Source organism: Ambystoma mexicanum, chromosome 8 (assembly GCF_040938575.1).
Source record: "Ambystoma mexicanum isolate Mex_15411 chromosome 8, UKY_AmexF1_1, whole genome shotgun sequence".
Classification (NCBI taxonomy): domain Eukaryota; kingdom Metazoa; phylum Chordata; class Amphibia; order Caudata; family Ambystomatidae; genus Ambystoma; species Ambystoma mexicanum.
Genome location: NC_090929.1, coordinates 457,848,828 through 457,873,018, shown reverse-complemented (window position 1 = coordinate 457,873,018; position 24,191 = coordinate 457,848,828). Strand labels below are relative to the sequence as shown.

Below are 24,191 nucleotides of genomic sequence, written 5' to 3'. Positions count from 1 at the left end.
TGCGCGAGAAGTATCACATGCAAAAGCAGCAGGGTACATGTATCTCAGGGGTGCGCAGGAAGTATCACACGCGATTCCATCAGGGTACGTGTATTCCAGGGGTCCGCGGGAAGTATCACACGCAAAAACAGCAGGGTACGTGTATTCCAGGGATGCACGGGAAGTATCACACGCAAAAGCAGCAGGGTACGTGTATCTCAGGGGAGGGCGGGAAGTATCACACGCGATTCCATCAGGGTACGTGTATTCCAGGGGTGCGCTTGAAGCATCACACGCAAAAACAGCAGGGTACGTGTATTTCAGGGGTGCGCGGGAAGTATCACACGCAAAAACAGCAGGGTACCTGTATTTCAGGGGTGCGCGGGAAGTATTACACGCGATCCCATCAGGGTAAGTGTATTCCAGGGGTACGCGGGAAGTATCACATGCAAAAACAGCAGGGTACGAGTATTCCAGGGGTGCACGGGAAGTATCACACGCGATTCCATCAGGGTACATGTATTACAGGGGTGCGCGGGGAGCACCACACGTGAATTGCACGTGTGGGTCCTCCCAGGTGTTCCCTCTACACCCTCCATGGCCCCTGCAGGTGGCCCACACCACAGGGGCCTACCCTGCACATGTCCTGCAGGCACCCCATCCACAATGGCCATGCCCCCAGCCAACCCACATGTCACCTTGCACTACTGCCCACCAACGCATGTCCCCCTGCACCCCCAGCCACCAGGGGCAGCCTCCACCAGGCCCCCACCCATGTCTCCCATCACCCGCACCCCCCAGCAGTGCAGGGGCAGCCTCCACCAGGTCCCCACTCATGTCCAACTCATGTCTCCCTGCACCTCCACCCCCCAGCCACCAGGGGCAGCCTCCACCAGGCCCCCACTCATGTCCCCTATCATCCCCACCCCCCAGCCACCAGTGGCTGCCTCCACCAGGCCCCCACTCATGTCTACCACCACCGCCACCCCCCAGCAGTGCAGGGGCAGCCTCCACCAGGCCCCCACTCATGTCTCCCATCACCCCCACCCCCCCAGCCACCAGGGGCAGCCTCCACCAGGCCCCCACTCATGTCCCCTATTACCCCCACCTCCCAGCCACCAGGGGCAGCCTCCACCAGGCCCCCACTCATGTCCCCTATTACCCCCACCTCCCAGCCACCAGGGGCAGCCTCCACCAGGCCCCCACTCATGTCCAACTCATGTCTCCCTGCACCCCCACCCCCCAGCCACCAGGGGCAGCCTCCACCAGGCACCCACTCATGTCCAACTCATGTCTCCCTGCACCTCCACCCCCCAGATGCGGGGAGGCAGCGGGCGGAAGAGGCACGGCTCACGATGGTCAGGGCGGAGAACTCAATGCAGAGGGCCCTGAGGCGTACCGAGTGCCTCAAGGCAATCAGCAGGGAGTTTGGGGGGAACATGTGGACGGCCCTGCGGACCCTCGGGGCCATGGAGGAGGAGCGCCTCCGGGACATTGAGCAGGAGTTCGATGATGCCCTGGCCCGGAACATCCCGAAGTGAGCCGTCGGACTAGCCCGCTGCCCTTGTAAATAGTTATATAGTTAGTGTTAGGTTTCCTTTCGTTTGGCTTTATTTTTGGACCTTTTAGACAATGGGCCACATTTTTGTATATAGTTATTTTTTTTAGGTAGTGTTATTAGATAGGTTTAATTTCTTTGGTTGGGATCATGGACCCTGGATAGTTATCTGTACATAGTTGACTTTGGACTCCTCCTCCACCAAACCCCCCACCAACCTGGATGACTCCGTGCCATCTTCCCCCGTTGGGCCCTGTGGGGTCCCAGCTGCCCCTTCTGCTGCCGAGGAGTCCAACTCCGACCTCCGCCTCTTGGACCTCCCCCCGGCAGCTGCGGCCTGGGATGCGGCACCGGACTCCTCACTCCCCGACGAGATCACAACCTGGGAGGGGAGCCGGGCCTTGTGTCTCTGGCTGGCGGTGCGATCCCCGCCGCTGTGCTCCACAGCATCTTCTCCGCCCTCTTCATCAGTTGACGCTGCAGACAGGGAGAAATTAAACACGCATCTATGGCGTGGCCCAACCGCTGTCACACGGAAGACACTTCCCGTCCTGGGTCCTCCTGCCCTCCGGCCGATGCCTGCCCCTCCGATGTGGAAGGCCCCGAGCCGTCATCGCTCCCACCACGCTGCTGCACCTCTGCCCGTGCACTGCCTCCTGCTGCCTGCACATCCTCCGCTGGCTGGGGTGCAGTCGTTGATGTGGCCACCCCTGCTGGACGTCCGACTCCCGACTGTGGCAGGGATGCCTCCTCCACCAGCCTGGCCGCACCGTCAGAGGCAGCTCCACAGGGCAACCAGGTGACTGATGGGTGGGAAGATGGCACGGAGGACGACTGGCGCATAGGGGGTTCATTTGAGGAGGGGGTCTGAGCAAGCCCCATCAAACGGAGGAATCCGGCCTGGGGGACCTGTCCCAGTAGGCCGACGCGGTCAACGAGCCATTCGAGATGACGTGCAGTCTCCTCATGAAAAGACTGCAGGTCACCTCGCATGGCCCGTTGACGCAACGCCACACCAGTCAGGACAGGCTCAACCCGGACACGGATAGCCACGTCCGCAGGCAGAGGAAGGCCAGTTGTCGTTAGCTCATCCCCTGCCTGAAAACGGGTCTGGACGTAGGCATCCCTGCTGGTGCAATATGATGCAGTGACAGGATCAGGGACAGGATTGCACACAGGCACCTCCGCGGCGACCTGTGCTGCCTCCTGTCCCTGGTCCTGCACTGCACCACTAGCACCAGTGGAATCCCCACCTCCAGACCCTGTCTCTGTTGCTTGCACGGACTCCTCCTCCACCAAACCCCCCACCAACCTGGATGACTCCGTGCCATCTTCCCCGTTGGGCCCTGTGGGGTCCCAGCTGCCCCTTCTGCTGCCGAGGAGTCCAACTCCGACCTCCGCCTCTTGGACCTCCCCCCGGCAGCTGCGGCCTGGGATGCGGCACCGGACTCCTCACTCCCCGACGAGATCACAACCTGGGAGGGGAGCCGGGCCTTGTGCCTCTGGCTGGCGGTGCGATCCCCGCCGCTGTGCTCCACAGCATCTTCTCCGCCCTCTTCATCAGTTGACGCTGCAGACAGGGAGAAATTAAACACAGGCATCAGGGCACTGTACAATGGACACATACACACATGACAGTTGCACATGAGTGGCATGGCATCACAATCGGCAACACACATGTCATTTCAACTTGCACACATGAGCCACACCACAGCCACATCCCAACTGCCAGCACCATCCATACACATACAACAGCATGAGCAGGCAAAGGTGAGCCAGACATCACATGCAACACAGGGAGTGCACTACACATGCACACACACCACCACACTTGCATGCATGTGTACACCTCAGCCAACTGTCGCAGTGTTCTGATAGGCATCCATGTCACATCTGCCAATCAGGCTTCCACATCCCTCTGTCACATGCATCCATGTTGCATCACTGTTGCACCCTTGTCAAATACACACACATGCACATGTACACAGTGCTGATACATGCAGCTGAAAACAACATACATGCGTGACATCACGAACATGCCCACTTACATACACATTCATCCAAACATGTGTGCCCACACAACTGCATTTGGCTTGCAAGCCTACACACACAAGCACCATCCATGTCTCACACATGACAGCCCTCGCATGTGTTAGCCTCACAGCCCTGTACACCCCCACCCATACTCGGCCCCATACAAACAGATGTGCAACCGGCACACTACTGGCACATCACCACACGCACAGCTTACAATCATGATGCATGTACACTTACCGCTCGACTCCAGACGGGTCTGCCCCTCAAGGACCTGGACGTGGAGCGCTGGGGATATGCGTTCCAGGACCCTCATCTGATCTTCCGGCGCCCCTTAGCATCCGCTGCCTTCAAGAGGCGCCGGGCCTTGTTCAGGGTCCTGGACCTGAAGTCCTCCCAGCGCTTCTTGAAATGTTGGAAGTCGCGGACTGCCACCCCCTCTGCGTTGATGGCAGTCACGATGTCCGTCCAGATCCGAGTCCGTCCTTCCTTGTTGGCGCGCACACTTCCGTAGAGGGCATCATACTGCCCCAGGACTTGCTCCACCAGGACACCAACCTCCCTGGCACTGAAGCTGGTGCCCCTCTGCCTCTCTGGCCGGGGGTTGTCAGTGGTGCCAGATGTTGCAGTGCCCGACATGACAACCCCAGAGGCAGGAGTGGGTGGGCAACTGGGTCCTAGGGCTGGGCTATGGAGCGATGGAATCCCAGTCGGGAGTCTTCGGTTCCAGCAGGGGTGGTCACAGCAACAGCACCCCTGGCTGATGTGCAGGCAGCAAATGGCAGGGCACGTGGCAGCAGGCAGTCAGGCAGGAGCAGATGGCAGGTGGGAGCGTGCTCGGGGCTCTGGGGGGCCGAAATTCGGCCTCCTGGGCAGGAGCGTGGTCTTCCGTGTGCTTACGCGTGGCCAGCTTGATACGGAGTGATTTGGTACGTGAAAATCCTGCACGTCTGCGTGTGAATCGAGGAAAGGCCCTTAGAGCATATGCACGTCAGCACGCATATGCAATTTTATTGGACCAAAGGCCCTTAGCGCGTAAGCGCGTCTGTGACGTGACGCACGCGGGTGTTTCCCTCATTACACGTGATGACAGAGCACACGTGGATTTCCACCAATTGCGTGTGGAACTTCCTGCGCACCCCAGAAATACACGTACCCAGGCAAATCGCGTGTGGGACTTCCCGCCCACCCCGAAGTACACGTACCCAGGCCAATCCCGTGTGGAACTTCCCGTGCACCCCGAAGTACACGTACCCAGGCCAATCGCGTGTGGGACTTCCCGCGCACCCCGAAGTATACGTACCCAGGCCAATCGCGTGTGGAACTTCCCGTGCACCCTGAAGTACACGTACACAGGCCAATCGCGTGTGGGACTTCCCGCGCACCCCGAAGTACACGTACCCAGGCCAATCGCGTGTGGAACTTCCCGCGCACCCCGAAGTACACGTACCCAGGCAAATCGCACGGCTGGGGGGTGGGGGTGCAGGGGGACATGTGTGGGAGCCTGGTGGAGGCTGCCCCTGGTGGCTGGGGGGTGGGGGTGGTGGTAGACATGAGTGGGGGCCTGCTGGAGACTGCCCCTGCACTGCTGGGGGTGGGGGTGATAGGGGACATGAGTGGGGGCCTGGTGGAGGCTGCCCCTGATGGCTGGGAGGTGGGGGTGCAGGGGGACATGTGTGGGAGCCTGGTGGAGGCTGCCCCTGGTGGCTGGGGGGTGAGGGTGGTGGTAGACATGGGTGGGAGCCTGGTGGAGGCTGCCCCTGCACTGCTGGGGGGTGGGGGTGATAGGGGACATGAGTGGGGGCCTGGTGGAGGCTGCCCCTGGTGGCTGGGGGGTGGGGTGGTGGTAGACATGAGTGGGGGCCTGGTGGAGGCTGCCCCTGGTGGCTGGGGGGTGGGGGTGCAGGGGGACATGTGTGGGAGCCTGGTGGAGGCTGCCCCTGGTGGCTGGGGGGTTGGGGTGCAGGGGGACATGTGTGGGAGCCTGGTGGAGGCTGCCCCTGGTGGCTGGGGGGTGGGGGTGGTGGTAGACAAGGGTGGGGGCCTGGTGGAGGCTGCCCCTGCACTGCTGGGGGGTGGGGGTGATAGGGGACATGAGTGGGGGCCTGGTGGAGGCTGCCCCTGGTGGCTGGGGGGTGGGGGTGGTGGTAGACATGGGTGGGGGCCTGGTGGAGGCTGCCCCTGCACTGCTGGGGGTGGGGGTGGTGGTAGGCATGGGTGGGGGCCTGGTGGAGGCTGCCCCTGCACTGCTGGGGGGTGGGGTGGTGGTAGACATGAGTGGGGGCCTGGTGGAGGCTGCCCCTGGTTGCTGGGGGGTTAGGGTGCAGGGGGACATGTGTGGGAGCCTGGTGGAGGCTGCCCCTGGTGGCTGGGGGGTGGGGGTGCAGGGGGACATGTGTGGGAGCCTGGTGGAGGCTGCCCCTGCACTGCTGGGGGGTGCGGGTGGTGGTAGACATGAGTGGGGGCCTGGTGGAGGCTGCCCCTGCACTGCTGGGGGGTGGGGGTGATGGGAGACATGAGTGGGGGCCTGGTGGAGGCTGCCCCTGCACTGCTGGGGGGTGGAGGTGATAGGGGACATGAGTGGGGGCCTGGTGGAGGCTGCCCCTGGTGGCTGGGGGGTGGGGGTGCAGGGGGACATGTGTGGGAGCCTGGTGGAGGCTGCCCCTGGTGGCTGGGGGGTGGGGTGGTGGTAGACATGGGTGGGGGCCTGGTGGAGGCTGCCCCTGCACTGCTGGGGGGTGGGGGTGATGGGAGACATGAGTGGGGGCCTGGTGGAGGCTGCCCCTGGTGGCTGGGGGTGCAGGGGGACATGTGTGGGAGCCTGGTGGAGGCTGCCCCTGCACTGCTGGGGGGTGGGGGTGATGGGAGACATGAGTGGGAGCCTGGTGGAGGCTGCCCCTGCACTGCTGGGGGGTGGGGGTGATGGGAGACATGAGTGGGGGCCTGGTGGAGGCTGCCCCTGCACTGCTGGGGGGTGGGGGTGCAGGGGGACATGTGTGGGAGCCTGGTGGAGGCTGCCCCTGGTGGCTGGGGGGTGGGGGTGGTGATAGACATGGGTCGGGGCCTGGTGGAGGCTGCCCCTGCACTGCTGGGGGGTGGGGGTGATTGGAGACATGAGTGGGGGCCTGGTGGAGGCTGCCCCTGCACTGCTGGGGGGTGGGGGTGATAGGGGACATGAGTGGGGGCCTGGTGGAGGCTGCCCCTGGTGGCTGGGGGGTGGGGGTGCAGGGGGGCATGTGTGGGAGCCTGTTGGAGGCCGCCCCTGGTGGCTGGGGGTGGGGGGGGGGTGGTCGACATGGGACGGGGCCTGGTGGAGGCTGCCCCTGGTGGCTGGGGGGTGGGGGTGGTGGTAGACATGAGTGGGGGCCTGGTGGAGGCTGCCCCTGCACGGCTGGGGGGTGGGGGTGATAGGGGACATGGGTGGGGCCTGGTGAAGGCTGCCCCTGGTGGCTGGGGGGGTGGGGGTGCAGGGGGACATGTGTGGGAGCCTGGTGGAGGCTGCCCCTGGTGGCTGGGGGGTGGGGGTGATGGGAGACATGAGTGGGGGCCTGGTGGAGGCTGCCCCTGCACTGCTGGGGGGTGGGGGTGGTGGTAGACATGAGTGGGGGCCTGGTGGAGGCTGCCCCTGCACTGCTGGGGGGTGGGAGTGATAGGGGACATGAGTGGGGGCCTGGTGGAGGCTGCCCCTGGTGGCTGGGGGTTGGGGGTGATGGGAGACATGTGTTGGTGATCAGTAGTGCAAGGTGACATGTGGGTTGGCTGGTGGGCATGGCCATGGTGGATGGGTTGCCTGTGGGACATGAGCAGGGGTGCAGGGTAGTACCCTGTGGTGTGGGCTGCCTGCAGGGGCCGTGGAGGGTGTAGAGGGAACACCTGGGAGGACCCACATGGCCAAATCACGTGTAGCATTCCCCGGCACCACCAAAATACACGTACCCTGCTGAAATCGCGTGTGAATCTTCCCACGCACCTCGGAATACACATACCCAGGCCAATCGCGTGTGGAACTTCCCGCGCACCCCGAAGTACACGTACCCAGGCCAATCGCGTGTGGAACTTCCCGCGCACCCCCACCTACCCAGGCCAATCGCGTGTGGAACTTCCCGCGCACCCCGTAGTACACGTACCCAGGCCAATCGCGTGTAGAACTTCCCGCGCACCCTGAAGTACACGTACCCAGGCCAATCGCGCGTGGAACTTCCCGCGCACCCAGGAACACGCGCACACGCTATTTATCACGCATCGGGTGTCCGTGTTTGTCGGTGCCCCTTTGCACCTCATTTGTCCTAGAGGGCCACTGTATGGCCCATTCATCATGGCTGTATATGGGTGCTTTTTGTTAGCGCGCATTTTGGCGCACATTTTTTTAAGTCGCAGGGGCGCTACCACCTGCTTTCTTGTGGCGTACTTGTTTGGCCCTGTGCGCGTCTTTGACCGTGCGCTGGTTTTCCCTATTCGATTCCATGAATACGGGTTGTAGGCGAGCGTGTGGGCGTTCCGCGCACTTGCCTCCTGTACTTCCCCCGTGACGCCCATATTTTCACGCGTTGTTCCCCATTCCGAGTGTTACGCCTACTTTTGTGATGTGCGCCGCGCTATGTGCGATTTCGCAGTGGCCGTGGCGCACGCTGTTGGATGACCTGTGCGCCGGCGTGCGCGGCGCACATTTTTAGCGCACATCCAATGTTTTTCTCGCGCACGGACTTCCATGAATCGCTGTGCGCTGGTTTCACTGTGATTTTCGCACTTGCACTGCCATTTTCGCACTTGCACTGCGAATCGACGTTTTGGCACCTCTGCGCGGGAATTTTCGGCGCACATTATTTCCATGAATCGACCCCTTTATCTACCAGTGCATGCTACCCACACTGCGCATTGTGCACCGCTGTCAGTTTCACACATTGCTTGCCATTGAAGGCTTTCACACACCTTCACCAGTTCCTGCTGTGGGCACTGCCCGCCAGTGGCCCAGTGCACCCTAAAACCTCCCACAGAGGGTGGAAGGGGCAGCTGAACCGCAGTACCCGTTCAATCATGGGTCTCTTCTGGGCACCGTGTTGGCATGCGCGGATCTGTGCCGTTGGCCCGCCAAAGGCGCTCTATTCATGGACCGGGCGGCTGGCCCGTCACAGGAGCACGGTCCCAGACTCCTGTTTACAAGATATGGTTGACTCAGGACTATTTTTAGCGGCCTGGGGTGGGTGGGCGGCACGTGGTGAGGGGTTCTGCTTCTGTCGCACGCCACAGTCACGGAGCAGCCTCCAGGGATCACCGAGCTGCCAAGCCCAGACACGCTGCGCTCATGTAAACAGGTAAGGCGCTATATTCGTGTGGCTTGTTCACCGCGCTACACTCCTCACCGGGTCCCGGTTGTGCTTCGTGCGGTCAACGTCTCAGCCCCATGTACCGTCTGGAGTATGGGCACAGGCCATGCCAACTCCCACCTCAATGTCACCTTGTGGCCGGACGAACTTAGTCAGAAGCATGCGGGTCGTGTTGGTAGCATATCACGAGGAATTCGTGCACAATACGCACTAGGCTGGGTATGCCCAGGTGCCAGGCTTCCGGATACATGCTTGGGGTCTAGAGGTTACAAATGGACTGGCGGGGAAAGGCTGAGGCCAGACACGAATTGGGCAATGCTATCAGTGATTTAATACAATGCAAACCTGCGCAGCTCCAAATAGCAAAGGCAGAGATATACAACATAATACATTTTACAATATATCATGAAAGAACAGCAACACAAAATCACAAAAACGTCGCATTTCACATATGAACCAGAGGCTTTGGATACGCAAACATGACTTTTCCCCCGAAGCACTCGCCCCCAACATCCCCACAGCAAAGCAATGCACGCATTGACAAAGCCAATAGATCGGACATTTGTATAGAGAAGGGGTTTTCAGTGGAACAGGTTTCATATGCCCAGGCACTAACACAATTTGCCAGCATTTGCAATCCCATGCCCGTGTTCTACCTTCTTTTGCCATGATATACTAGGTGAGCAGGAACATCATTTCACCAAAATGCCAGGGGTAGCGTAGTGACATCACCCGACCCTTGACTTCTGATGACATCACAGGGAAGTGATGTAACCTCAGAAGGATGAAAGGCTGAGTTGGACTTGCCGGGATTTACACCTGCAACCTACAGATCACACACACATCGCAGCAGCAAGTGCTCAACCCCCTGAACGATCTTACGAGCTATAGCTAGTTTACCGGCTATAGTAAAATGAGTAACTACATGTCTGAATGTTCTCAAAATCAGAAAGCAAATTACACTCTGAAGTGTATACCATTAAACTGGTAACTGAGATTTAACAGTGGGCCAGTACATCTGCAGGTCTGGTGCAAAGTTGGCCACACATCAAGCCTGCGTGGATGGACTTTTCAGGCTTCAGAGGCTGGCAAAATAAATACCATTGGGAGGGTTCATAAGTGTGTATTAAAGAATTTAAAGTAGAGCAGAGAAAGCAGCGCACTCACATGGCATCCCCTACTTTGGTCACTTGTTACCGCCTACATGCAAACAAAAATACTGAACAGCATGCCGTGGGGATAGGAAAGACAGACACATTACAACAAAGCATTCATTGTGGCACAATGAAATCAAGGGCCACTTTGAACTATGGCGAAACATTTCTGTGCCTGAAATAATCCTTTAATGAGTCCAGCAATTATTGTATAGAATTCCAGAAAGTCAAATAATGTGTTATTCATATTCTTTCTTATTTAGGGTCACTGCTCAAAGTGTTACATATGTGGACCCCCCCTGTTTTTTTAAGAAGCCTGAACAAGAAAACCAGCCACTCTAGAAACAAAGAGCTAAATGGCACGGACCACAGCCCAGTAGCTTTAGTTTGTAAAAAAGTGAAAAAAAGATTATTTTCTTTATGGGTAGCAAGGGAGACTGCAGAGACCGCAGTTGTGACCCCCCAAATGACGTCCCTGCATCCCATATTCTGGGCACTCGTTACCTCATACATGCAATCAAACATCCTGAACAGCATGCCAGGGAGATAGGAAAGACAGACACATTCCAACAAAGCATTCATTGGGGCACAATGAAATCAAGGGCCACTTTATGTGCTATGGTCAAACAATTGTACACAAACCATTAGGCACAAGGATTTAGGACAGCGAGATTGAATGTCTTGTGATGATCGTAACAGAGACAGCGGCAGAAAAAAACATGCTACAAATGCAACTTGCGAAAAGCAAAATACATAGCCCGAAAAGGATGATTATTGCACTCTAAATGCTTTATGGAGGTTTTTGTCTGCATTGTGAATTTAAGGTGTTTAAGAATAGACTAAATCAGTGACTCAACCCCTGAAGAGTGCCCTTAATAAACCTTTAGTGAGTCTAACAATTATTGTATAGACTTCCAGGAAGACAAAATATTTGTTATTCCTATTCTTTCTTAATTAGGGCCACTGCTGAAAGTGTTACACTTGTGGAACCCCCTGTTTTTTTAAGAAGCCTGAACAACAATGCCAGCCACTGTAGAACAAAACAAAGAGGCACGTGGCACTGACCACAGCCCACAAGCTTCAATTTAAACATTAGCAAGGGAGACAACAGGGGTCGCAAGTGGGACCCCTGGCGACTCCCAAATGACGTCCCTGCACTTACTACCAAAAAACTCTGAGATAAAATACAACGAAAAGGAAGCTGGGTACGAAGCTGAGTTTTCCCGCTGTAACAGTTAAAGTGTTTAATGGAATGAAGTCTGTTAAACCCAGTGGGCCAGATTCTCAAAAACTACCACTAATGAAAAGACTGCAGAGAATGTGCTTGTTTCATTTCAATTACTCCTAGAAATGCGCGGGGTGCCTTATTTTGAAAGGTAACCAGCGCATTTCTCAGGGGCTGTGCAGCGGCGCAAAAGATGCTGTGGCTCGTTTCCTTGTGTACATCCCATCACCTTCGTGAAGGCTGGGAGCGCATTTCACTGCGAAGTGCCCTTAAAGGGCCTGTCCCCGTGAAATGTTAATACAAATACATAGCCTTCCCATCCGTGTTTGAGGGCTAGAAATGCAAGTGTGTCAGTTGCACCTTAAACCATGGCTGTCACACTTCAAGAAAGCGGAAGCACCGGGTCAGAAATGACCTGTTCGTGATTTGCGCATTCCGTAGCGGAATGCGCCTCATTTCTGCACATTTAAAAGTACATCATGTTTGTGAATTTGCTTTGCGCTTTTAAATGTGCTGAAACGCCCCTTGATTTCGGATGCCCTTTGTGAATTGGGCTTATCCTTTTTTTTTTGGCACAAATGATGATGAGTTGTGTTAGCACATCTCATCACTTGTGGCAAAAACAGTTTTCAGAATCTGGCCTTGTAAAACGTGCTCATGAGGGGTGCACCCTTGTACTACAGCCAGCCACCCTTTCCAGGGATGGAAGCTCTTCAGACGTCACCCCAAAAAACACAGTGGGCCTCATTCCGAGTACGGCGCTAACCAATGGCGCTATTAACGCCTTGGTTGACGCCGTACCCGGACCGGCAGCGCCTTGGTGGATGGCGGAATTACCGCCCCATTCCAAGGGTGGCAGGGCGGTAATTCCCCAATCCCCATTTACCTTTCCCCATTCCCATTTTTGCACCATAGGGCATAATGGGAGTGGGGAAGGCGTTAATTACGCCACCATAAATTACGGTGGCGTAATTAACATCAAGGTCCCTTAGCGCCATGGTTTTTAACACCTGCTAAAAGCAGGTGTTAAAACCTCCATGGCGCAAAGGGAACTCGGAGTATGGTGGTAAGGGATTACCGCCACCGCTCTCGTTAGCGGTGGCCGCTATCCCTTACCGCCATACTCGGAATGAGGCCCAGTGTTGCCTCCAGTGCTTGGCCCTCAGCCCACAGGGTAGCCACAGTCCTATCACAAAGTGCCACCTATGGCTATGCAAGAGCTTTTCTACTGGAAAGGCTGAAATGGGCAGTGATTTTAGAATACGTAATGCCACAGCCTCCTGACTGAAGGGGCTCGCGTGTGGGCATACCTTGAACACAGCACTGCGCGCGTCTTGGAACTAACCTCGGTAGATTATAGGACTTGTCCCCGCCCAGGACTTTAGCAAAGTAACCACAAAAGAGCGGCAACCCAGCATTTCATAGCCTAGTTGGAACAGTAGTGCCTGGGGCCAGGAGTCCCCAAGACAGCTCGCTCAACATGGAGAGAGAGGGCTGCAACTCCAGGCTGAAGATTTCTCTTGCCTTCCTCAAGGGCAGCTTGGGGTTAAGCTTCTTGGTAGCAATGTCAAGTTCTTGGAGCGATCTCTGTTTCAAATACACTCTTAAAACCAGGGACGACTTTTCACCAAAATGCCTGGGGTAGCGGAAGTGACATCACACAACCCTTGACTTCTGATGGCATCACAGGAAGTGTCACCCCTGCTTGAGACATGAATAGGCCCGATAACGAAATATCAGTGTCACAGCAAGGACTTGTGGACCTCCATGCTTTGCAATGACATCTACCGCACCTGAAAAACACAGGGACCCCAACAAGGAACCAGACCAGAGGGTGAGGGGTGTGAGTTGGCATTTGCCAGTGAATGCAGCCACCCACTCCGCACTTTCTTCCGCTCACACACAGTGGGGGTCATTACGAGTTTGGAGGCAGCCATGGCGCTATTAGCACCATGGCTGCCTCCAAACCCGGGTCTGGTTTGACTGAATGGGGACTTACTGGGTCATTCCGACCTTGGAGGACCCGGGAAGTCCCCATTCAGTAAACCATTCCCCATTTGAGCCCCCATAGGGCTCAATGGGAATGGAGAAGACGCTAATACAGGCCCGCAAATTGCGGCCCGTTATTAGCTCCAAGGTCCCTTAACGGGACCCGCAGAGAACAGCTGGTCAGACCAGCCGTTCCTGCTGGGACCCGCTAAGGGTCCTCGGAATAGGGCGGTAGGGGTTTACCGCCACCGGTATCCTTACCGGTGCCCGTAAACCCTTACCGCCCAACTCAGAATGACCCCCAGTATTTCGAGCAGAAGTTCCCAGTCTATTCATTAAGCTCCCTCTCCTCACAGACCAAGGTGAAACAGTTTGCATTAAAGTGAACAAGCTCCACGCCTGTGTGCCCATATGTAGTGTTTGCAGACTCAGTAGCCCAGTGCACCAAGCCCCAATTCCTGTCACGATTATGCACACCAGTCAGTAATTGTTAATTCACCGGACTCCAGATGATAATATAGAGGCAGATAGAAAGAATGTCTGGTGCTTTTTGTCCAATAGGGACACAGGTGCAGCTAATTGATTTCCCGAACAGGGTGCAGCCTGTTGCTTTCTGTCCCACATGTTCACCAAACATCAGGGTGTGCCATCTAAAGGCTTGCCATGAGTGCATAGTAAGGGCACAGGGCCCATGGTCCTGGTTCACTTTGCTTTCTTCGCATAGTCCTTAAGCTAGTAGTATCCAAACCTTTTTAGGCTGAGCCCCCCTTGAGTAAAAATAGTGGTGCGGAGCCCCCCATATGCCATTTTTGCTTATATTTTCTATTGAAAGCAGATATCGCACTGCTTTTTTGAAGACTGTCCGTCCACCTTGGGCATCCTTTGTGCCCCCCAGCAGGGCAAGCCCTACAGTTTGGAGACCACTGTCTTCAATGGTTCTCCAAGCATTTTCTCTTTTCTGGATAGGGTTGCTGTCTTTGCGATGGTCATTTCCTTGGACTTTATCCTCCTGAGGATGCCTCAGAAGGCCCAGGTATAGGTGTCTCCTTCCAGCCTCTCCAAGTCCTTTAGGGAAAATGACATGGTATTCCTTGAGGGGGACAGGTCTTTCTTGTATCTCTCTTCCTCGGGTTGCTCATCAAACTCTAATAGATCCTTGGGTATGTCTGTCTTTCCTCCATCTTCCGTATTGTCCTAGCCCTGTGTGGAGTCTCTCCTTCTGCATGTCTCGGTTGCTCCGCCTACTGCCCTTCCCCTGGTTGCTCTGTAAAGTTTGAGGCTCGAAGCACATTCTTATTGGCTGGTAAGAGCATTTGTCCGGGCTCATGGTGGCCCATTTCAATATGATGTTTGGGCACCCCTTTGCCTACATTTTGGGAAAACTGACTGAGACACCAATGGGATGCTTAAATAATAATGAATACAAAAGAATGCAGCAAGGATTTTAATCGCTGAAGATTATCATGTGGCAGGCAGCCAACAGGGAGCTGAAACTTTAAATGTCCACTGAAAAGCTAGTAATTGCTCTTAGTCAGCAGGATGCTGATGCAGTCAGACGAAAACAGAGTAAAAGACAACAAGGTGATAACAACCCTGGTTTCTTGTTTATTCACTGAATAATCAAGTGTTTACAAATGTATGTAACAGTACAGATATTATGAACTGTACTTTTTCAGACAGGGCCAGTCAGATTTAGTGCGTGACCAAACACACTCACTTGTATTTGTGTACTGACAATCTTTTCCCCCTGCCTGATGGCTTTTGCGTCTTTTGAGTTTTGTATAAATATGTTTGAACTTTCTTCCTTTTTTTAATGCATACACACTTGTTTGTATCAATTTAGTCTGACATTGCTATATACAAGTGAATTTATGTTATGTACGCCCTCTAGCTTCATGTTTGTGATACCAAACGAAGACATATTTTTCAAGAATACAAACAAAAAAGGTGCTATTTACAGGGTAATTCATAGAAATTCGCACAAAAATGGTGCACGCGGCTGGCGCACAGTGTCCCCGTGCGATACACTGCGCCAGCTGTGTGCAAAAAAATCCTTTTCATCGCACAGCGTATTCATGGATTTTAGCCTCCGAAACCAGCCGTGGCGCAGAGTGGCGCAGCGACCCTGCAGCAGCGGCAGTTACGCCCCCAAAAATGCCCTTGCGCAAGGAAAAGCCTTCAAAATCCCCAAATCATCGCAAAGGGCTGCGCTAACCCTGGACCAGTTCATAGGGCTGGCAAACAGCAAACGCCAAGCGGTGAACGTGTATTTCAGTGGTTCGCGGGAAGTCCCACACGCGATTGTCCCGGGTACGTGTACATCAGCGGTGAGTGGGAAGTAACACACGCGATTCCATCAGGGCACGTGTATTCCAGGGGTGCGCGCGAAGTATCACACGCAAAAACAGCAGGGTACGTGTATTCCAGGGGTGCGCGGGAAGTATCACACGCAAAAGCACCAGGGTACGTGTATTTCAGGGGTGCGCGGGAAGTATCACATGCAGAAGCAGCAGGGTACGTGTATTTCAGGGGTGCGCGGGAAGTATCACACGCGATTCCATCTGGGTACGTGTATTCCAGGGGTGCGCGGGAAGTATCACACGCAAAAGCAGCATGGTACGTGTATTTCAGGGGTGCGCAGGAAGTATCACATGCGATTCCATCAGGGTATGTATATTCCAGGGGTGCGCGGGGAGCACCACACGTGAATTGCACGTGTGGGTCCTCCCAGGTGTTCCCTCTACACCCTCCGCGGCCCCTGCAGGTGGCCCACACCAGAGGGGCCTACCCTGCACATGTCCCGCAGGCACCTCATCCACCAGGGCCATGCCCCCCAGCCAACCCACATGTCACTTTGCACTACTGCCCACCAACGCATGTCCCCCTGCACCCCCAGCCACCAGGGGCAGCCTCCACCAGGCCCCCACTCATGTCTCCCACCACCCCCACCCCCCAGTCACCAGGGGCAGCCTCCACCAGACCCCCACTCATGTCCAACTCATGTCTCCCTGCACCCCCACCCCCCAGCAGTGCAGGGGCAGCCTCCACCAGGCCCCCACTCATGTCTCCCACCACCCCCACCCCCCAGCAGTGCAGGGGCAGCCTCCACCAGGCCCCCACTCATGTCTCTCATCACCCCCACCCCCCAGCAGTGCAGGGGCAGCCTCCACCAGTCCCCACTCATGTCTCCCACCACCCCCACCCCCCAGCCACCAGGGGCAGCCTCCACCAGGCCCCCACACATGTCCAACTCATGTCTCCCTGCACCCCCACCCCCAGCCACCAGGGGCACCCTCCACTAGGCCCCCACTCATGTCTACCACCACCCCCACCCCCCAGCCACCAGGGGCAACCTCCACCAGGCCCCCCACTCATGTCTACCATCACCCCCACCCTCGAAATGCAGGGGCAGCCTCCACCAGGCCCCCAGTCATGTCCCCCTGCACCCCCACCCGCCAGCATTGCAGGGGCAGCCTCCACCAGGCCCCCACTCATGTCCAACTCATGTCTACCAATACCAACACCCCCACCCCCCAGCCACCAGGGGCACTCTCCACCAGGCCCCCACGCATGTCTCCCACCACCCCACCCCCCAGCATCCAGGGGCACCCTCCACCAGGCCCCCACTCATGTCTCCCACCACCCCCACCCCCCAGCCACCAGGGGCACCCTCCACCAGGCCCCCACTCATGTCTACCACCACCCCCACCCCCCAGCAGTGCAGGGGCAGCCTCCACCAGGCCCCCACTCATGTCTACCATCACCCACACCCCCAGCAGTGCAGGGGCAGCCTCCCCCAGGCCCCCACTCATGTCCAACTCATGTCTACCACCACCCCCCAGCCACCAGGGGCACCCTCCACCAGGCCCCCACTCATGTCTCCCACCACCCCCACCCCCCAGCATCCAGGGGCACCCTCCACCAGGCCCCCACTCATGTCTCCCACCGCCCCCACCCCCCAGCAGTGCAGGGGCAGCCTCCACCAGGCCCCCACTCATGTCTCCCACCACCCCCACCCCCCAGCCACCAGGGGCACCCTCCACCAGGCCCCCACTCATGTCTACCATCACCCCCACCCCGTAGCAGTGCAGGGGCAGCCTCCACCAGGCGCCCACTCATGTCCAACTCATGTCTCCCTGCACCCCCACCCCCCAGCCACCCGGGGCACCCTCCACCAGCCCCCACTCATGTCTACCACCACACCCACCCCCCAGCAGTGCAGGGGCAGCCTCCACCAGGATCCCACTCATGTCTACCATCACCCCCACCCCCAAGCAGTGCAGGGGCAACCTCCACCAGGCCCCCACTCATGTCTCCCACCACCCCTACCCCCCAGCAGTGCAGGGGCAGCCTCCACCAGGCCCCCACTCATGTCTCCCATCACCCCACCCCCCAGCAGTGCAGGGGCAGCCTCCACCAGTCCCCACTCATGTCTCCCACCACCCCCACCCCCCAGCCACCAGGGGCAGCCTCCAACAGGCCCCCACTCATGTCCAACTCATGTCTCCTTGCACCCCCACCCCCCAGCCACCACAGGCACCCTCCACCAGGCCCCCACTTATGTCTACCACCACCCCCACCCCCAGCCCCCAGGGGTACCCTCCACCAGGCCCCCACTCATGTCTAACACAACCCCCACCCCCCAGCCACCAGGGGCACCCTCCACCAGGCCCCCACTCATGTCTACCACGATCCCCACCCCCCAGCCACCAGGGGCACCCTCCACCAGGCCCCCACTCATGTCTCCCACCACCCCCACCCCCCAGAACTTCAGGTGCAGCCTCCACCAGGCCCCCACTCATGTCTCCCATCATCCCCACCCCCCAGCCACCAGGGGCAGCCTGCACCAGGCCCCCACTCATGTCTCCCACCACCCCCACCCCCAGCAATGCAGGGGCAGCCTCCACCAGGCCCCCACTCATGTCCCCCTGCAACCCCACCCCCCAGCAGTGCAGGGGCAGCCTCCACCAGGCCCCCACTCATGTCTACCACCACCCCCACCCCCCAGCAGTGCAGGGGCACCGCCCACCAGGCCCCCACTCATGTGTCCCACCACCCCCACCCCCCAGCAGTGCAGTAGCAGCCTCCACCAGGCCCCCACTCATGTCTCCCACCACCCCATCCCCCAGCGGTGCAGGGGCAGCCTCCACCAGGCCCCCATTCATGTCCCCCTGCACCCCCACCCCCCAGCAGTGCAGGGGGAGCGTCCACCAGGCCCCCACTCATGTCCCCCTGCACGCCCACCCCCCAGCCACCAGGGGCAGCCTGCACCAGGCCCCCACTCATGTCTCCCACCACCCCCACCCCCAGCAGTGCAGGGGCAGCCTCCACCAGGCCCCCACTCATGTCTCCCACCACCCCTACCCCCCAGCCACCAGGGGCACCCTCCACCAGGCCCCCACTCATGTCTACCAACACCCCCACCCCCCAGCAGTGCAGGGGCAGCCTCCACCAGGCCCCCACTCATGTCCCCCTGCACCCCAACCCCCCAGCAGTGCAGTGGCAGCCTCCACCAGGCCCCCACTCATGTCCCGCTGCACCCCCACCCCCTAGCCACCAGGGGCACCCTCCACCAGGCCCCCACTCATGTCTACCACCACCCCCACCCCCCAGCAGTGCAGGGGCAGCCTCCACCAGGCCCCCACTCATGTCCCCCTGCACCCCCAACCCCCAGCAGTGCAGGGGCAGCCTTCACCAGGCCCACACTCATGTCCCCCTGCACCCCCACCCCCCGCAGTGCAGGGGCAGCCTCCGCCAGGCCCCCACTCATGTCCAACTCATGTCTCCAAACACCCCCACCCCCCAGCCACCAGGGGCAGCCTCCACCAGGCCCCCACTCATGTCCCCCAGCCAACATGTCACCACAATGTAGATCCCTGGCCCTTATGGTCAGCCTCCAAATGCCAAACACCCACCCGAGTATTGCATCCACCCACTTAGAAATGGCAAAAACATGATAGAACCCCAATTGCAAGTTTGGAAATGAACACATGTCCCTCAACATACACCCAATGGGTGTCAGTGAATGTCAAAACTCATATCATGATATGCATGAAACCAATGAGATGATACTACACATTGAACTTTGAAGAAAAAATATGTATTAAAAGCAACATAAATTGAATCAAAAATAAACAAACAATAATAGAAACTAAAAAAAAAAAAACAGCAGGTCCGTGAAATAATAATGCAAAACCACAAATCATAATGCAAAGGAAAGGTGTCCAAAGTCACAGTCGACAAAAGTAAATCCAATGGAAAATTAAAATCGAAAACCATTGCTCCATAGCGAAATCATAATAAAAATTGAAAATCCAAAAGTTAACTATGTACAGATAAACAATCCAGGGTCCATGATCCCAACCGAAGAAATGAAACCTATCTAATAACACTACCTAAAAAAAATAACTATATACAAAAATGTGGCCCACTGTCCAAAAGGTCCAAAAAAAATGCTAAACCAAAGGAAACCTAACACTAACTATAGAACTATTTACAAGGGCAGCGGGCTAGTCCGACGGCTCACTTCTGGATGTTCCGGGCCAGGGCATCATCGAACTCCTGCTCAATGTCCCGGAGGCGCTCCTCCTCCATGGCCCGAGGGTCTGAGGGCCGTCCACATGTTCACCCCAAACTCCCTATGGATTGCCTCGAGGCACTCGGCCCGCCTCAGGGCCCTCCGCATGGAGTTCTCCGCCCTGACTATCGTGAGCCGTGCCTCTTCCGCCCACTGCCGCTCCGCATCTATGGCGTGGCCCAACCGCTGCCACACGGAAGACACTTCCCGAACTGGGTCATCCTGCCCTCCGGCCGATGCCTGCCCCTCCGATGTGGAAGGCCCCGAGCCATCATGGCTCCCACCACGTTGCTGCTGCTGCGCCCCTGCCCGTCCACTGCCTCCTGCTGCCTGCACATCTTCCACTGGCTGGGGTGCAGTCGTTGATGTGGCCACCCCTGCTGGACGTCCGACTCCCGACTGTGGCAGGGATGCCTCCTCCACCAGCCTGGCCGCACCGTCAGAGGCAGCTCCACAGTGCACCCAGGTGACTGATGGGTGGGAAGATGGCACGGAGGACGACTGGCGCATAGGGGGTTCAGTTGAGGAGGGGGTCGTAGCAAGCCCCATCAAACGGAGGAATCCGGCCTGGGTGACCTGTCCCAGTAGGCCGATGCAGTCAGGACAGGCTCAACCCGGACCCGGATAGCCACGTCCGCAGGCAGAGGAAGGCCAGTTGTCGTGAGCTCATCCCCTGCCTCAAAACGGGTCTGGACGTAGGCATCCCTGCTGGTGCAAGATGATGCAGTGACAGGATCAGGGACAGGATTGCACACAGGCACCTCCGCGGCGACCTGTGCTTCCTCCTGTCCCTGGTCCTGCACTGCACCACTAGCACCAGTGGAATCCCCACCTCCAGACCCCGTCTCTGTTGCTTGCACGGCCTCCTCCTCCACCAAACCCCCACCAACCTGGATGACTCCGTGCCATCTTCCCCCGTTGGGCCCTGTGGAGTCCCAGCTGCCCCTTCTGCTGCCGAGGAGTCCAACTCCGACCTCTGCCTCTTGGACCTCCCCCCGGCAGCTGCGGCCTGGGACGCGGCACCGGACTCCTCACTCCCCGACGAGATCACAACCTGGGAGGGGAGCCGGGCCTTGCGTCTCCGGCTGGTGGTGCGATCCCCGCCGCTGTGCTCCACAGCACCTTCTCCGCCCTCTTCATCAGTTGACGCTGCAGACAGGGAGAAATAAAACACAGGCATCAGGGCACTGTATAATGAACACATACACACATGACAGTTGCACATGAGTGGCATTGGCAAACCTCAGACATGGCATCACAATCGGCAACACACATGTCATTTCAACTTGCACACATAAGCCATACCACAGCCACATCGCAACTGCCAGCACCATCCATACACATACAACAGCATGAGCAGGCAAAGGTGAGACAGACATCACATGCAACACAGGGAGTGCACTACACATGCACGCACACCACCACACTTGCATGCATGTGTACACCTCAGCCAACTGTCGCAGTGTTCCGATGGGCATCCATGTCACATCTGCCAATCAGGCTTCCACATCCCGCTGTCACATGCATCCATGTTGCATCACTGTTGCACCCTTGTCAAATACACACACATGCACATGTACACAGTGCTGATAGATGCAGCTGAAAACAACATACATGCGTGACTCACGAACATGCCCACTTACATACACATTCATCCAAACATGTGTGCCCACACAACTGCATTTGGCATGCAAGCCTACACACACAAGCACCATCCATGTATCACACATGACAGCCCTCGCATGTGTTAGCCTCACGGTCCTGTACACCCCCACCCATACTCGGCCCCATACAAACAGATGTGCAACTGACACACTACTGGCACATCACCACACGCACAGCTTACAATCATGATGCATGTACACTTACCGCTCGACTCCAGACGGGTCTGCCTCTCAAGGACCTGGACGTGGAGCACTGGGGATATGCGTTCCAGGACCCTCATCGGGGTGGCTGTCCGCGACCTCCAACATGTCAAGAAGCGCTGGGAGGACTTCAGGTCCAGGACCCTGAACAAGGATCGGCGCCTTGAAGGCAGCGGATGCTAAGGGGCGCCGGGGCCACTTGTCGGAAGATCAGATGAGGGTCCTGGAACGCATATCCCCAGTGCTCCACGTCCAGGTCCTTGAGAGGCAGACCCGTCTGGAGTCGAGCGGTAAGTGTACATGCATCATGATTGTAAGCTGTGCGTGTGGTGATGTGCCAGTAGTGTGCTGGTTGCACATCTGTTTGTATGGGGCCGAGTATGGGTGGGGGTGTACAGGACCGTGAGGCTAACACATGCGAGGGCTGTTATGTGTGAGACATGGATGGTGCTTGTGTGTGTAGGCTTGCATGCCAAATGCAGTTGTGTGGGCACACATGTTTGGATGAATGTGTATGTAAGTGGGGATGTTCGTGATGTCACGCATGTATGTTGTTTTCAGCTGCATGTATCAGCACTGTGTACATGTGCATGTGTGTGTATTTGACAAGGGTGCAACAGTGATGCAACATGGATGCATGTGACAGCGGGATGTGGAAGCCTGATTGGCAGATGTGACATGGATGCCCATCGGAACACTGCGACAGTTGGCTGAGGTGTACACATGCATGCAAGTGTGGTGGTGTGCGTGCATGTGTAGTGCACTCCCTGTGTTGCATGTGATGTCTGGCTCACCTTTGCCTGCTCATGCTGTTGTATGTGTATGGATGGTGCTGGCAGTTGCGATGTGGCTGTGGTATGGCTCATGTTTGCAAGTTGAAATGACATGTGTGTTGCCGATTGTGATGCCATGTCTGAGGTTTGCCAATGCCACTCATGTGCAACTGTCATGTGTGTATGTGTCCATTGTACAGTGCCCTGATGACTGTGTTCTATTTCTCCCTGTCTGCAGCGTCAACTGATGAAGAGGGCGGAGAAGGTGCTGTGGAGCACAGCGGCGGGGATCGTACCGCCAGCTGGAGACGCAAGGCCCGGCTCCCCTCCCAGGTTGTGATCTCGTCGGGGAGTGAGGAGTCCGGTGCCGCGTCCCAGGCTTCAGCTGCCGGGGGGAGGTCCAAGAGGCGGAGGTCAGAGTTGGACTCCTCGGCAGCAGAAGGGGCAGCTGGGACCCCACAGGGCCCAACGGGGGAAGATGGCACGGAGTCATCCAGGTTGGTGGGGGGTTTGGTGGAGGAGGAGGCCGTGCAAGCAACAGAGACGGGGTCTGGAGGTGGGGATTCCACTGGTGTTAGTGGTGCAGTGCAGGACCAGGGACAGGAGGAAGCACAGGTCGCCGCGGAGGTGCCTGTGTGCAATCCTGTCCCTGATCCTGTCACTGCATCATCTTGCACCAGCAGGGATGCCTACGTCCAGACCCGTTTTGAGGCAGGGGATGAGCTCACGACAACTGGCCTTCCTCTGCCTGCGGACGTGGCTATCCGGGTCCGGGTTGAGCCTGTCCTGACTGGTGTGGCGTTGCGTCAACGGGCCATGCGAGGTGACCTGCAGTCTTTTCATGAGGAAATTGCACGTCATCTCGAATGGCTCGTTGACCGCGTCGGCCTACTGGGACAGGTCACCCAGGCCGGATTCCTCCGTTTGATGGGGCTTGCTACGACCCCCTCCTCAACTGAACCCCCTATGCGCCTGTCGTCCTCCGTGCCATCTTCCCACCCATCAGTCACCTGGGTGCCCTGTGGAGCTGCCTCTGACGGTGCGGCCAGGCTGGTGGAGGAGGCATCCCTGCCACAGTCGGGAGTCGGACGTCCAGCAGGGGTGGCCACATCAACGACTGCACCCCAGCCAGCGGAGGATGTGCAGGCAGCAGGAGGCAGTGCACGGGCAGGGGCGCAGCAGCAGCAGCAGCAACGTGGTGGGAGCCATGATGGCTCGGGGCCTTCCACATCGGAGGGGCAGGCATCGGCCGGAGGGCAGGAGGACCCAGTTCGGGAAGTGTCTTCCATGTGGCAGCGGTTGGGCCACGCCATAGATGCAGAGCGGCAGCGGGCGGAAGAGGCACGGCTCACGATAGTCAGGGCGGAGAACTCCATGCGGAGGGCCCTGAGGCGGGCCGAGTGCCTCGAGGCGATCCGTAGGGAGTTTGGGGTGCACATGTGGACGGCCCTGCAGACCCTCGGGGCCATGGAGGAGGACCGCCTCCGGGAGATTGAGCAGGAGTTCGATGATGCCCTGGCCCGGAACATCCCGAAGTGAGCCGTCGGACTAGCCCGCTGCCCTTGTAAATAGTTATTTTTATTTTTTTTTATTTTTATTTTTATTGGCATAAAATGCCTTTAAAAAGAGAGAGGAGATGAATGTTTCACTACAATTAGTTCATTCTTCTCTCCTTGAGTGTTCGGATATCTCTCGTCTGATGGCACCTTAGCA

General features: G+C 57.6%; 1 protein-coding gene across 1 annotated transcript in view; it reads left to right on the top strand.

The window, feature by feature from the left end:
• Positions 1-8,811: 8,811 nt before the first annotated feature.
• Positions 8,812-24,191, top strand: part of PERM1 (PPARGC1 and ESRR induced regulator, muscle 1) — a 56,677-nt gene continuing 41,297 nt past the window's right edge. The window contains exon 1 of the mRNA XM_069610065.1: positions 8,812-8,883. The gene's annotated coding sequence lies outside the window, so the exon portion shown is untranslated. The remainder of the gene's footprint in view (positions 8,884-24,191) is intronic.